Source organism: Dama dama, chromosome 9 (genome assembly GCF_033118175.1).
Source record: "Dama dama isolate Ldn47 chromosome 9, ASM3311817v1, whole genome shotgun sequence".
In the NCBI taxonomy this organism is placed as follows: Eukaryota; Metazoa; Chordata; class Mammalia; order Artiodactyla; family Cervidae; genus Dama; species Dama dama.
The window spans coordinates 52454653-52468384 of NC_083689.1; positions in this window are offsets into that span (position 1 = coordinate 52454653).

The window sequence follows — 13732 nt, forward strand, 5'->3', positions numbered from 1 at the left end:
CCTTATTTTTGTGTCCAGAAAATATAGAGGAATAAAGGCCCACTGAGAGAGAAGATGAGGATGTGTTCTTCTAGCAATAGATGGCTTCTTCAACAGACATCTGGTGGACAGCTGTGCTTTCCTTGCCAGGAAGGGTTTAAACAGCCTTGTTAGCACAGCACCACAGACTGAGGTTCCACATGGGCTTAACCAATTATGGAAGCATCTTGACTTCAAGAACCCTTGAGCCATGACTAGACGGCAGAGTCAATTGGGCAGGTTTGTGCATTCATTGAGAATCAGCCAGACTCTACACTGCCCTGGGCAGGGTCCAGAGTTTTCTGAAAGGAGAACATCAGCGCCTGCCTAGGGAAGTCTCTGCTTTGATGGGGTGATGTGTTAATAGATGATTGGAAACTGTCCCCTCTCTACCATGTTTTGCTCAGCCTATTGGCTTTTTCATGATGCAATTTTGTTCTTGGGAAATTCTGTTTTACTCTTTTTGTAATAATTCCCTGTGTTTTCCCTCCCTCTTCCATTTCTACCTGCTACTTTCCTCTCTGAGTCCAGGCTTCATCATCAGAGCCTCTGATATTTGGGACTGGCTCTATCTTGAGAGAATGAGGGTGAATTTTTACATTATTCCAAGAAACCCTCCACAGGACAGTTTCTGACTGCTTCTGATTACCTCTGAGAGCTTATCTTTCATAGTTCTATTGGTGAGGATAGGAAGGGATGGAGTAGGTGAGGGGGTAGAGAACTCTCTCCTGATATGCCACTGACACACCCTGTCCCATCTGTTTTGATAGTGGCCCTAGGAAAAATGTGTCTGAGAGGTAACAGTAAATACTTACCCAGATGTTCTCAAAGATTTATGGACATGACTCAAATATCCCTAACCTTTTCACAAGCTTAGTTCCCCCGCAGGAGAACGAGAGTGGCTCCTGCTGCTTCTCAGGAGATCTTGTGTTTAAACCAAGAGATGAAAGGGGGTTCTGGATGGCTCCTACTCGTTTCCCTAACTTTTCCCCAGTGTATTCTATGGGAGGGAATAAAATAGAGCTGGCATGAGGCCCTCAGACCGCTGAAGGGCAGCTATCTGTTCTCTTCCCAAATACCTCCAATGAAGAGCAGATTTGCTTCAGAAAGACTAAATCCATGCGTTCAAATGATACATGAAGGTGTAGATTATTTGCATCACTTGGCTTTGTTTGCTGCTGTATCGCTTCATTCTTAGACAGGATCTCCACACATGGCAGCCAGGTGGCCACCAGCAGCTCCCAACCAGTGCTACCACATTCCAGAGGGAGAAAGCAAGCACCTTTACCATTACTCCTACAGAAGCCTGGAGAAGACTGTGATTGATGTGGTTTTAAATCATATGACCAGAAAAAAAAATAAATCATATGACCTTCCTTGAGCCACTTGCTATGCCCAGAGGTGTGAAATAATTTGATGGGCTAGGCCTGGATCATGTTCTTACTGCTGAAATCGGGAGGAGGACCTTGCCCCTCCAGTCTTGGAAAAACTAGGAAATGGGAGAGACTTCATTAAGGAAGGGATGCTTGGGGAGGAACGTGTGTCCTTTATAACATACATTGCCTATTTTCCCTCTTTGACTATGCAGTATGTTTAACTTATTCAAATGAAATTGCTTATGAAACACAAATTATGGACAAAGTAGTCACTTGTGAATATTGTTTTCCTGACTCAAGTGTGAAGAAAGGCAAGCTCAGCTCAAGAAATGATCAAATCAGTCCATCTGGTTTGAGGAGCCTCTGGTCATAGTGCTCATGCACCAGCTGGATAGGGGTGTTGGAGAACCACGAGGAGGAGTCAGTCTTGCCATGAACTCAAGGGCTATGCAAGGAGGAGCAGCCTGGCACATAGTGGCACTGAGTTAATACTTGTGGAATGGCTTCTGTGTGAATCACAGGTCAAAGATAAAACTGGGAGAAACAGGAAGAACCAAACCAAGAACTGAAGGCGGAGTCCCATGCTAAACCAGAGTTTCATTCTTTGATCAAGCCATGTTTCCATAATTTGCTAGATTGTACTCAGCTGTACTCTAGGATTTTCCCACACTATAATTAAAGTGATTGTTTTGTTGTCTTTATCCTGAACAGCTAGTAAAGTATATGACTTTCTAATAACTCGTGGTAGAGGTCAGAGTAGGTACCAGACAGCAATGACACTGTGGATGTCACTGGTCTCAGGCCCAGAGTCTTCAGAAACAGGCTATGGTTTCTTGAGAGTGGCTTTTAGACTTTGTGACATTGTAATAAATTGTCACAATTATAGATAAATGTCAGAGAAAGATTCCACAATCAAGGCCTTTTAAGCAACATTTTCTTGGACAAAGTTGGACCTGGGAGATGGTGCTGATTTATCCTTCCTGCTATCCTCCTTCCCCCATCTCCATGAACTATTTCTGTGTCTGGTGGACGGCAGGCATCAGTGTGTGCTCTAGGGAAGTGTCTGGGCTCTCAGACCAGAGAGCTGGCACTCAGTGACCTGGCTGAGGCACAATGCGGAAATGAAAAGATAAAAACCTGAGATATGTGCTAGGGATGTAGTTTGGAATAAATGGGTTCAGGCCCTCTGCCCAGTCGGCCTAGCACTCTGGCAGCTGCTGCATCTAATGGACAATTCCATTAACATCTTGGATAGAGGGAAGGAGGGTGAGGGAGAAAAAGGGAAGGGGAGGAGGGAGGGATAGGAAAGGAGGGGAAGGCTGGGAGGAGATGAGAGAGAGAGACAGCGAGTGTGTGTGTGTGTGTGTTTGTATGTTGGGAGAAACTGAAAAAAACTTGGAGCTTTCCTTCATGTCCCCAGGGGGAACTTTGTGTGCCTTAGTTTGTGTGCTGTCTCAGGTTTTGACAGCTGAGGTAGAGCTGGGAAGGTTAGTAGTTTGGATAGAGTAGAATGAGGGCTGAAATCGCCTGCCTTCTCATTCCCACAGGATAAGGTGAATGAGAAAGAATATATCCTTTTCACCCTTGTAATGAATAAATTGTCAGTCCTGGAATTCAGAGGATAAAAAAAACAAGGGGGATTTGGGATACCCTCTGATTCTGTAATGAGGAGAGAGGAGGAAAGGGGACATGAAGCGAGTCCAGGATTCAGCAGCTGGTTCATGAGTGAAAAGAAATTGATTCCCACTGCAGGAGGAGAGGAGGGACAAGTCTAAAGAGGAAAAACAAAGGAAGCAGATACCTATCATCTCTCTCAGCATGCTTAAGTTCAGGCTGTCTCTACAGGCGAGAAAGGATGAGATGCCTCTTACCATGGCTAATGAATGAAACTCAAAACCTGTCAGACAGTCGTGGTGCCTGAACCTTTCTGAGTCCCCAGCATAATTGTGGGACCATGAAGAAGAGTAACAAGAAACCACGTTTCCACTGAGGGATTTTCAGTCTTAGTATCTTCCCACTGTAGCCTTTTAGCTGCTGTCAGACCATATCAGGGCAAAAGACTGAACCTAACCATATCACAGCTGCTGCGGATCTCCCCAGAGGAGGGTGTGTGACAAGAGTGGGAAGAGCAGCTCTGATCCAAGACTTTGCTCCTGGCATCCCTGAACACCCTTGCCAGCTCACTTCCTCTCAAAAGTCACTTTCAGAGGCACAGCTCGGTATCTGGGGTTCTGCCTACCCACCAACTTCCACGGAACTGAGCACGACCTGCTCAGAGACAAGTTCTCAGTCAGATCAAGACTGTGATTCTCAAGTGGATGGGCCTGACCCTTGAGTCCTAGGTTGAGGTGGAGTGCAGATTGGAGGGAATAGTGAATAGGTCCCTGGCTTAAAGGTCAAAATCACCAGGTTCTGTCTGGTTCTGATTCTACCCTCAGTAGCTGTATGACCTTGAGCTATTGCTTGGTTTCTTCAAACTTCAGTTTTTCATCTGTAAAATAGGGATAATAATACCTTCCTCTGAGGGCTATTATTCAAAATCAGGTAGTATATAAAAAGCACTTTGTAAAATGCTGTATTGGTAAAAAGGAATTATTTTCTCATTCCATCATTCTGTTTTGCAAATCCAAAGGCCTCTCCTTGGAATGTGTGAAAGCTGTTGGATCAAGGTGAGTATCTAGAAAGGTGTGCGTGTGTGGTGAGGGCAAGGAGATACAGCTGCTGCTGCTGCTGCTGCAAAGTCACTTCAGTCGTGTCCGACTCTGTGCGACCCCACAGATGGCAGCCCACCAGGCTCCCCTGTCCCTGGGATTCTCCAGGCAAGAACACTGCGGTGAAGTGGTGTTCCCTGTAATCATGGAGGATTTGACATGAGCTTCTTACTCATACCAAAAGCATCTATAAACACTTAAGGAGTTGATACCTGTGGCATAATAAGAAACACATATTTGATCATTGTCTCCAGTTTCTGACAAAGAGCTCCCCAAATCCTCGTAATTTCCTGAGTGATGGGGGTGATAGTAGCATCTTTTGTTTCTGACACAGAGCTCCTAAATCCCTTGGAATTTCCAGGGTGTTAGGAGCCTCTTTTGTTCTAATCAGGTTACTCTTGGTGGGATCCTAGATGGTCAGGATAGGGGCTGGTTACCAGAGAGACTAATCCTGATTAAAAGTCTGGAACTTTCGTTCTGATCCTCCTACCCTCTGAGGAGAGGAGAGGAGAGGGACTAGAGATGAGTAAATAATCTGTCTTGCTTATGTGGTAAAACCTCCATAAAGGCCCCTAAATGACAAAGTTCCAACAGCTTTCAGTTTTGTGAATGCATTCACATGCCAGGAGCATGGTGCATCCCAAGTCCATGGGGACAGAAGCTCCTGCAGTTGGGACCCTTCTGGCCCTCATCCACTGTCTTCCTGTCAAAGACAGGAAGAACAATGTTGATGGTTGTTCAACAACTAGTTGCAATTTTGGTGCTCTGGCAGAAGGGGCGCACGTCCTACTCCACCATCTTGAACCAATCTATGTATGTATTCTTTATAATAGGGCTTCCCTGGTAGTTCAGCTGATAAAATATCCGCCTGGAATGCAGGACACCCCGGTTCAATTCCTGGGTTGGGAAGATTGCTGGAGAAGGGATAGGCTACCCACTCCAGTATTCTTGGGCTTCCCTGGTGGCTCAGATGGTAAAGAATCCACCTGCAATGTGGGAGGCCTGGGTTCGATCCCTGGGTTGGGAAGATCCCCTGGAGAAGGGAACAGTGTTGCACTCCAGTATTCTTGCCTGGAGAATTCCATGGACAGAAGAGCCCGGCAGGCTACAGTACATGGGGTTGCAGAGTCAAACACGACTAAGTGAATCCTTTATAATAAACTAGTAACTGCAAGTAAGATGCTTTCCTTAGTTCTGTGAGCTGTTCTAGCAAGTTATTGCCCCTGAAGAGGGTCATGGGAACCCCTGATATATGGCTGGTTGGTTGGAAGTAGAGGAGGCTAAGGGCTGGCAACTGGCATCTGAAATGGGAAGCAGTCTCGTGGGACTGAGCCCTTAACCTGTGAGACCTGATGCTAACTTCAGGTAGTTAGTGTTGGAATTGAATTAAATTCTAGGATACCCAACTGGTGTCCAGAGAGCCAGAGAATTGATGGTTGGTGTGAAAAAACCCTTCCACACATTTTAGAAGTGTTCCGTAGATAGAAACAGATTTTAATAGTACTCCAGCCAGGAAGGCACTAGCTTGAAATACTGGAGAGCCTGATATCTCTGATGAAGGAAGAGCAAATGAGGTACCAGAAAATGGGAATTTTGGGGAATTTCCCTGGTGGTTCAGTGGCTAAGACCCCGTGTTCTCAATGTAGGGGGCCAGGGTTCAATCCCTGGTTGGGGAACTAGATCTCACATGCCACAACTACAGATTCTTCATGCCACAACTGAAAAAAAAAAAAAGATCCCACCTGTTGCAGCTAAAGATCCTACATGCCACAGCAAAAATTCAAGATCCTACATACTGCAACCAAGATGTAATCATGATGTTTGGCAGATTTGGCAGAAACCAACAAAGTTCTGCAAAGCAATTATCTTTCAATTAAAAAATAAATATAAAAAAATGTAATGCAGCCAAATAGATAAGTAAAACATTTTTTAAAAAAAGAACATGGGAATTTTGGCATGGAGAGAGAGGAGCAGACTGGACAAAATTGCTTGCTGTGACTCTTAGGCCTCCTCCTGGCTCCTCTGTGTATGATCTTTTCAGCTTTCTCTCCTAGCATTAATCGTTCTTCCCTGTGTCCCATTCCTAATTCCCCAAAGAGAATGTGATTCCTTGCCTTTTCATGCCAGACCTCACCGGGTTGCCTCAGTTCAGAGTTATGACTGGAGGACTTGGGCTCTCATCATAGAATACTTGGCTGCATAAGATAAAAAGATTAGCTCATATTTATTGAGGGCTTACTATGTACTAGGCAGTGTTAAGTGCTCTTCAGGGCTTATCTCACTAAAACAATCCTCCAAACAACCCCACTGAAGTCAGTTCTATTATTTTCTTCATTGTATAGGTAAGGAAACTGAGAGGCTAGATAACTGTTAAATGGTAGAGCTAGTATTTGAATCCAAGCAGGCTGACTTCAGGGCCACAGCTTGTAAACAGCTTTTATACTGCTTCTGAGGTAGGGCCATGTGTGAGGTTACAAAAGCAAGGGTGCTGGGCGTGCAGGCAGTGTGCTCTATATATGTAAGTCCTGATGTGCTCCAGAGGAGGCATGGCAAACCAGTGTGATTCTGGAGTCTTCCAGCTATTTTGTGAGTGTTCCTTTAGGAGCTGTGAATAGGTATGGCATGAAAAAGGCTCCAGTGCCATTTAAGGTTGACAAACACTGCGAGTATATGTGTGTGTAATATGGCCCCCCTGAGATAACTGGGTATAGAAATGGCTTTGCCTTTTGTTGAGTCTGGAGTTTCCTGAAGTTATCTGAGAAGATAACTCATTTATTTTTCTTTGCAAGATGACTACTAATATACCATTGTCCACTGTTCCAGGAATACTGGTTTGGGAAATACTCACCTAGAGTATAGGTGAGTGGAAAGGGAAATACTCTTCCACCCACCACCTCAAAGTAACAGCTGTGCTGAGGATGGTAGCTAAGTTTTCAGCAGAGAGCAGAGTGCTCTGGTGGCCAGTCAGCTCAGATGGCAACCACAGGATGCTAATTAACCAGGGTCAGGCAGAACTGATGTTTCCTAGGCTTCCTGAAGAAGCCATCCAACAGAGTTGGGTGGTTTATTTCTTCCTTTGATTTCCCCTCATCACTGCTCTTGTCTAGACCCCTTACATTGCCAGTCTAGACTGTCAAAACAGTCTCCTGACTAGTCTCCCTGCTCCAGTCCATACTGTACACCTGGCCAAATCTGTCTTCCCAAAATGCTGCTGTGAGCTTGCACGCTCCTGTCCTAAACGTATTCATTCAGCTTTCAAGACTGTCCTGGAGGGCCCTCCCTGCTCCCTCCTCACACTCTACATTCTAGATGAAGCTGAATCGTTCGTGCCCCTTTGTGCTCTGTGCAGGCTGCTTCCTCCAGCCAGTGCTTGAACAGCTCCCTCCCAGTGCCCTGTTTTCCCGGTCAGAACTTTGTGTTCTCATTCATTCACTTATCCATTCAACAGGAATTTATTTTGTGCCTTCTGTTTGCCAGGCCCTGTGCTAGAGAAGACAAAGTCCTAACCTCAAGGAGGTAATAAAAACAGATAAAAACACACAGAGTGGTGTATAACATGATGGAGTGATGCTCAAGGTTTCTTGGCAAGGGCACCTATCCCTGCCTGAGGCACAGGAAGCAAGTCAGGGCTTTCTGGAGAAAGCAATGTTGATGCTTAAGGGGTTAAAAAAATATTAGTCATTTGAGGACTGTGGTGTGGGGAAACTGGCCAAGGATGTATTGTGTACCTAGATCTCAGCTGTAGGGCAAAACAGACAGATTCTCCCCAACTTCCTTGTTCCCACAGAGAATCTAGGTTGGTCCTGTTGACCTGGGGAAGACAGGTGAGGGGAAAGCACTTGTACTCATCACAGGAGTGGGGTTGGGGACTGGGAGAAAAAAAAAAAAGAGGACATGACTGATATGCTGCTGCCTGCATGTTATGGTTCAGTCACTTCTCCATCTCCCAGGTCTCCTCTAACAGATGCATGCAATTGGAGCAGCTTGGTTGCCAGGGGCAACCCTGGAAGGCAGCCTTATTCCAAAGGCAGTCACTGAAGCCCCTTGCCCCAGGGCCTCATAAACCTGGCTCTGATAGACAAAAGGTAGGTGGTTTATCTCAGCCAGACCCTTCTGTGAGGTTACAGGACAGGGCCAGTGTGCTCAGGTGGGTCTGAGTGAAGGGTGTAGAAGATAGCCCTTCCAGCCACTAAGCAGGATCCTGAGAAAAAGGAAAGGGCTTACAAAACAGTAGATTGCATTTTAATCCACACAGATACTTCATACTTAATATGAGTAACATAGCCTGTTTTTTCTTAGACATAGCCTGATTTACTTCAGGCCTCAGGCTTAGTAACTCAACATTGACAACCTGAAGGTTTGATACATGTGTGTGCAGGTCTATAGTGCTAATGAGATTGTAGAAAGGATGATTTTTCTCTTGCTCAGTTTTCCTACTCTGAGGTTGTCCATCTCTAAGTTTCTCCTTTTCCTGAGCTAGGGCTTGGATCTGGGAATATGGAGCCTATCTAAGGGAAAAGGCAGAGCACGTAGGCTCTTTTGAAAATAGAGTGAGAGAAAAAGAGGCAGGCGCTTAGCTGCTTAGTTCGCTTCTGGTGCAACTGACATGTGATTCATAATTTGGTTTACTAAGGCTCCCTGTGTCTTTCTCTGGTTCCTGCTGTTCTGCCTGCTTGAATTGCCTGCTGTTCTCCCCACATAGAGGGAAAGCCTATGCTGTGTGGATTCAAAGCACCTGAGTTTCAGTTTCTGGTCTATGACTTGGACAGTGTGCATACTCATCCTGAGCTTCAGTTTCTTCCTCTGTAAAATGGAAACAGTAACAGTGGCTCTGTCCAATCACAAGGTTAGTATAATATGAAATGAAATAGTTTATGGAAAAGTGTTTTGTCAACTGTAACAATAATAGGAATAATAAGAAGCAACTGCTGCTGCCAGTTATTGAGTGGTTACAGTGCCAATTGCTGTTCTCTACATTCACATTATCTCCTTTTAATCAATAAACCATTATTTTTATTCAGATCCTCCTTGTCCTTTAAGACTCAGCTTAGAATACACTTTCTCTTGAGAGCTTCTTTGACAGCTCTTGCTCACATTAGTTCCTAGCTTCCCTAAATTAGTTTTCACCATCTAGGTTAACCCACCATTATTTCTTAAGTTCAAGTTGTCTTTCCCCAGCTGGATTCCTTCAGGGTAGGGACTACCCTACCCTACCTAGGGACTAGGTACTCTACTTCACTTACCTTCCCCAAAATACAGAACACATAGCCAGTACCCTCAAAAACTGGAGATTGAAAATTTCTGCCCATATTGTTCAGTCTCTAAGTCATGTCCAACTCTTTGCTGGACTACAGCACACTGTGCTCCTCTGTCCTCCACTGTCTCCCAGAGTTTGCTAAAATTCATGTCCATTGAGTCGGTGATGGTGCCTAACAGTCTCATCCTCTGTTGTCCCCTTCCCCTTTTGCCTTCAATCTTTCCCAGCATCAGGGTCTTTTCCAATGAGCTGGATCTTCTCATCAGGTAGCCCAAGTATTGGAGCTTCAGCTTCAGTATTTCCAATGAGTATTCAGAATTGATTTCCTTTAGGATTGACTGGTTTGGTCTCCTTGCAGTCTACGGGGCTCGCAAGAGTCTTCTCCAGCACCACACTTTGAAAGCATCAATTCTTTGGTATTCAGCCTTCTTATGGTCCAATTCTCACATCCATACATGACTACTGGAATAACCATAGCTTTGACTATACAGACCTCTTTGTTGGCAAACTGATGTCTCTGCTTTTTAATACGCTATCTAGGTTTGTCATAGCTTTGCTTCCAAGGAGTAAGTGTCTTTTAATTTCACAGCTGCAGTCACTGTCCACAGTGATTTTGGAGCCCAAGAAAATAAAATATGTCACTGCTTCCATGTTTTCCCCCTTCTATTTGCCATGAAGTAATGCCCACATAGTTATTGCATAAATTGAAAATTCTCTACATTTTATGAAGCAAAGTCCTGGGTGGAGAGTTAGTTATTGCTCTCTGTCTTTGCGACCAGGCAAAGACCCATCTGCTCGATTCAGGTTGGTAATCATCATCTTTACAAAGTCTTTATCAAGCTCCTAGGCTAAGAATCTGTAGAAATGCTAATTGTTAACCCTCCTCTCCCCTCCATACTCTTGTTTTGCTCCATACTTTCCTCCATGTTCATACAAATATATACAGCATATACATACTGATGGAGTCTATTATTAAAAGACAGAGTGGTCCCCCTTTAAGACCAAGAAGATAGGAAAAAACACTAGAATTAGGTATCAGGAATTACTTCCTTCTCACTCCAGTATGGAGACGAAGGAGTTTGGAATCTGTGGATCCTGTTGAGCCTTTAAGAGAAGACTCTTCCTGCTTCCTAACTTCTCTGTAATTTACCTCAAATCACTGCCCAGTATGCCCCAAAACACATGAGCCTCATTTCCTCTGGAACTGCCATCTCTAGCTTTGAGGCTTTTGTACTATCTGTTCCCACACACAGCCTGAAAGCTGCTACCCAGAGACCTTTGCCTGGCTGGCACCTTCATATCATTTGGGTCTTAGCCTAAATTACAAGTTTCCTGATCTCCCAATTTAAAATAACTTCCCTAGGGGTGGGGGGTGGTTATAGATTCCACACATGTATTTGCTTTTTATGTGAATAAATTTCTCTGGAGGGATGCATAAAATATTAAAATTTGCTGCTTATATGGAGGGAAACTGGATAGCTGGGATACAGGGCTGTTAGAGAGACTTCTCTGCATATCCTTTTTTAATTTTTTTTAAATTTAGACTCACTGAATATATTATCTATTCAAAAATATTTTAAAATATGAATAAAAATAAAAGAATAAAGTAGCTCCTTGCTGAGTGTTCTTTATTTACTTTATAAATTTTATTTACAAAACTGGCAGTGGGCCATAGTCGGCTGATCCTATCTCTGTGCTATTATATTACCTTATCGCACATTCATCCTGGCACTGATTCTTATTTTACTCATTTCTTATCCACCTTCTCCCACTAGAATGCAAGCTCCATGAAAGCACAGTCCTTTTCTGTCTTATTATTGCTGTATTCCTGCACCTGGGACAGTTTCTGGCTCACAGTAGATGCTCGATAAACACTTGTTGAATGACTATTTGAATGAATTATGTTTCTCTGGGCTATAAGAAAGAGCAGCCCTATTTGAAAGGAGATAAAATGGGATAAACTTTTGGTGGTAGCCCCTCTGGGAGGAATAATCTCTCTTTTGGTCATCCTCAAGAAAGCCTGACCTGTAGTTCTTGCCTCAAGGAGTAGCTACTTGGGCAGGTTTCCTGAAAGCAAATGCAAAACTGAGTACCTCTCCTCCTAGGACACATTCCAGAAGGTAGAGAAACCAGTGGATTCACTACTTCTCAGTTTGAGGAGAAGGAAGAACACCACATACACACACACCTGGGGAAGCTGCTCAGGTGGCAGTTTGAGCTTTGCAAACAGTCACCCCTGAGGGAGTAAGGGAACAGACTCTCACTGCCAGAATGACAAGGGTAACAGCCAGGACCTGGGGAGGGGGAGGAGCTGGGGGAAATGGAAGGAGGGAGTTTGGCACATTACAACATAAGTGGCACATTGCCCTGAGCAAACAGCCTGCATCTCCATGTGCTGATTAATTTTTAAGTGTTTCTGAACCAACATATTCTCTGCATGTCCGGGGCTGGGCTTTTTGCAGCCATGTAGCACACTGGCCAAGAAAATTGTGGTCCTGAAGGAGAAACAGAGTTCTAGATTAACCACCCATGTACTGGACACAGCCCACCCAGGGAAGGACTCTGCTTCAAGGGAGCTGGCCTCATCCCCAGTGCTGAAGGTCAGGCAGAGGTCAGGAGACCCAGGTTGCACTACTTTTTGTCTCCCTTGGAAGAAGGTCAACATGTAGATTCTTCCTCTTCTACCTCTGCAGCACTGTCTTTACCACCAGTCTCACACTCAATCAGAGGCAGACAGGAGGATTCACAGTGGAGTGACCTTGAGAAGCAGTGGAAAGGGCAAACCATGTAATTTTGATCCAGTTGTGTGAAATCTCTGAACCTCAAGCTTTCTCAGCTTTCCCTAAGATAGCACTTTGTGGAGTTATCTAAATTAATGTGCATAAAATACAAAGAATAATGGAGATGTCTAATAAAGAGAAGGACTTTGGAAGATGAAAAGTCAGTGTACTTGCCTAGCAGTGGCTTGGAAGGAGAAGAATTAAGTCCGTTTTACACTGGCCACTTGGCAGCTGAGATCGTGAAGCCTCATTTCACACAGTAGAGGATGGCCTTTTGACGTTCCTGTTCAGGGTCTAGCCTGGCAACTTTGGGACCTCTGTATTTCAGCCTGGTGTGCAGATTTATCAGCTGGTTTTCATTGGCTGTTTCTCTTGGAGCTTTGAGAGAGCTTTGAGAGCTCCTCAAATCCTTTCTTCTTCCCTCATGTAGAAAGGCCTTTCCCTTAGACAAGCCTGGGACATCAGCTAAGGCTGAGGGGAACGAGGAGGCCACAGACTGTGGCTGGTGGCGGCCCTTACTTCCTCTGCCGCCTAATCAGGACTTGGTGTGTGTCTTCTGGGGTGTGCTGCTGGAGCCCTTGGGTGTTCTGAGTGGAGACTACTAAGGAGAGGGTTGAGCATGGTAGCTTGGCTGGTAAAGAAGCCACCTGCAATGCAGGAGACCCGGTTTGATTCCTGGGTCAGGAAGATCCCCTGGAGAAGGGATAGGCAACCCACTCCAGTATTCTTGGCTTCCCTGGTGGCTCAGCTGGTAAAGAATTTGCCTGCAATGCAGGAAACCTGGGTTCGATCCCTGGGTTGGGAAGATCCCCTGGAGAAGGGAAAGGCTACCTGCTCCAGTATTCGGAGCTGGAGAATTCCATGGACTGTAGTCCATGGGGTTGCAAAGAGTCAGCTTCGACTGAGTGACTCCCACTCCACTTTTTGTCACTTTCTGAGCAGCCTGCTTCTCCTGCCACTGGTGGTCCCTGTGTTTGAAGTGCTGAGTGAGGCTCTTCAAGACACGCCATTCTTTTACAGCACAAACGTGCCCCGGCGTCCAGCAACATCCTCCAGCCCATCAAAGGAGGGGACCTGGGGCATGGGTTGCTTTGGGCAGATCTGTGCCACTGTGACGAGGAATGTCTTGCCTGAGTGTTCCTGAGGCATGGCTGTGCCCAGCAAATTTCCAGTCCTGCATGTGGGTGTGTGTATGGGTGAGTTTGGGAGATGGTACACAGTTCTGTGTGTACAGATGCTATGGGTATGTGTGAGGTTCAGCACTAGAGGGGCCTCTAGGATTTGTCTGTAGCTTAATCTCCCACCCACCCACCCTGTTCCTGGAGGGGGAGCTGTAACTCTGCCCTCAGGCTACCTAGCTGCATTTCCCCTCCCCACCAACCCACCAACCTCTCGTTCTGTCACAACAAGAAGCTTTGGCAGAAAGGGAGGGAGCGTGGGTGCTGCAGAGAGAAAAACACCCCAAAGTTTCAGTAAAATGGCAAGAGAGATGCCAGCACACAGGGAGCAGGAGCCTTCTGTTTCTCACAGCCTGCACTGCTGGGCTGGGGAGTTTATACCATGATTTCCTTTCCTTCCTTCCTCATTCTT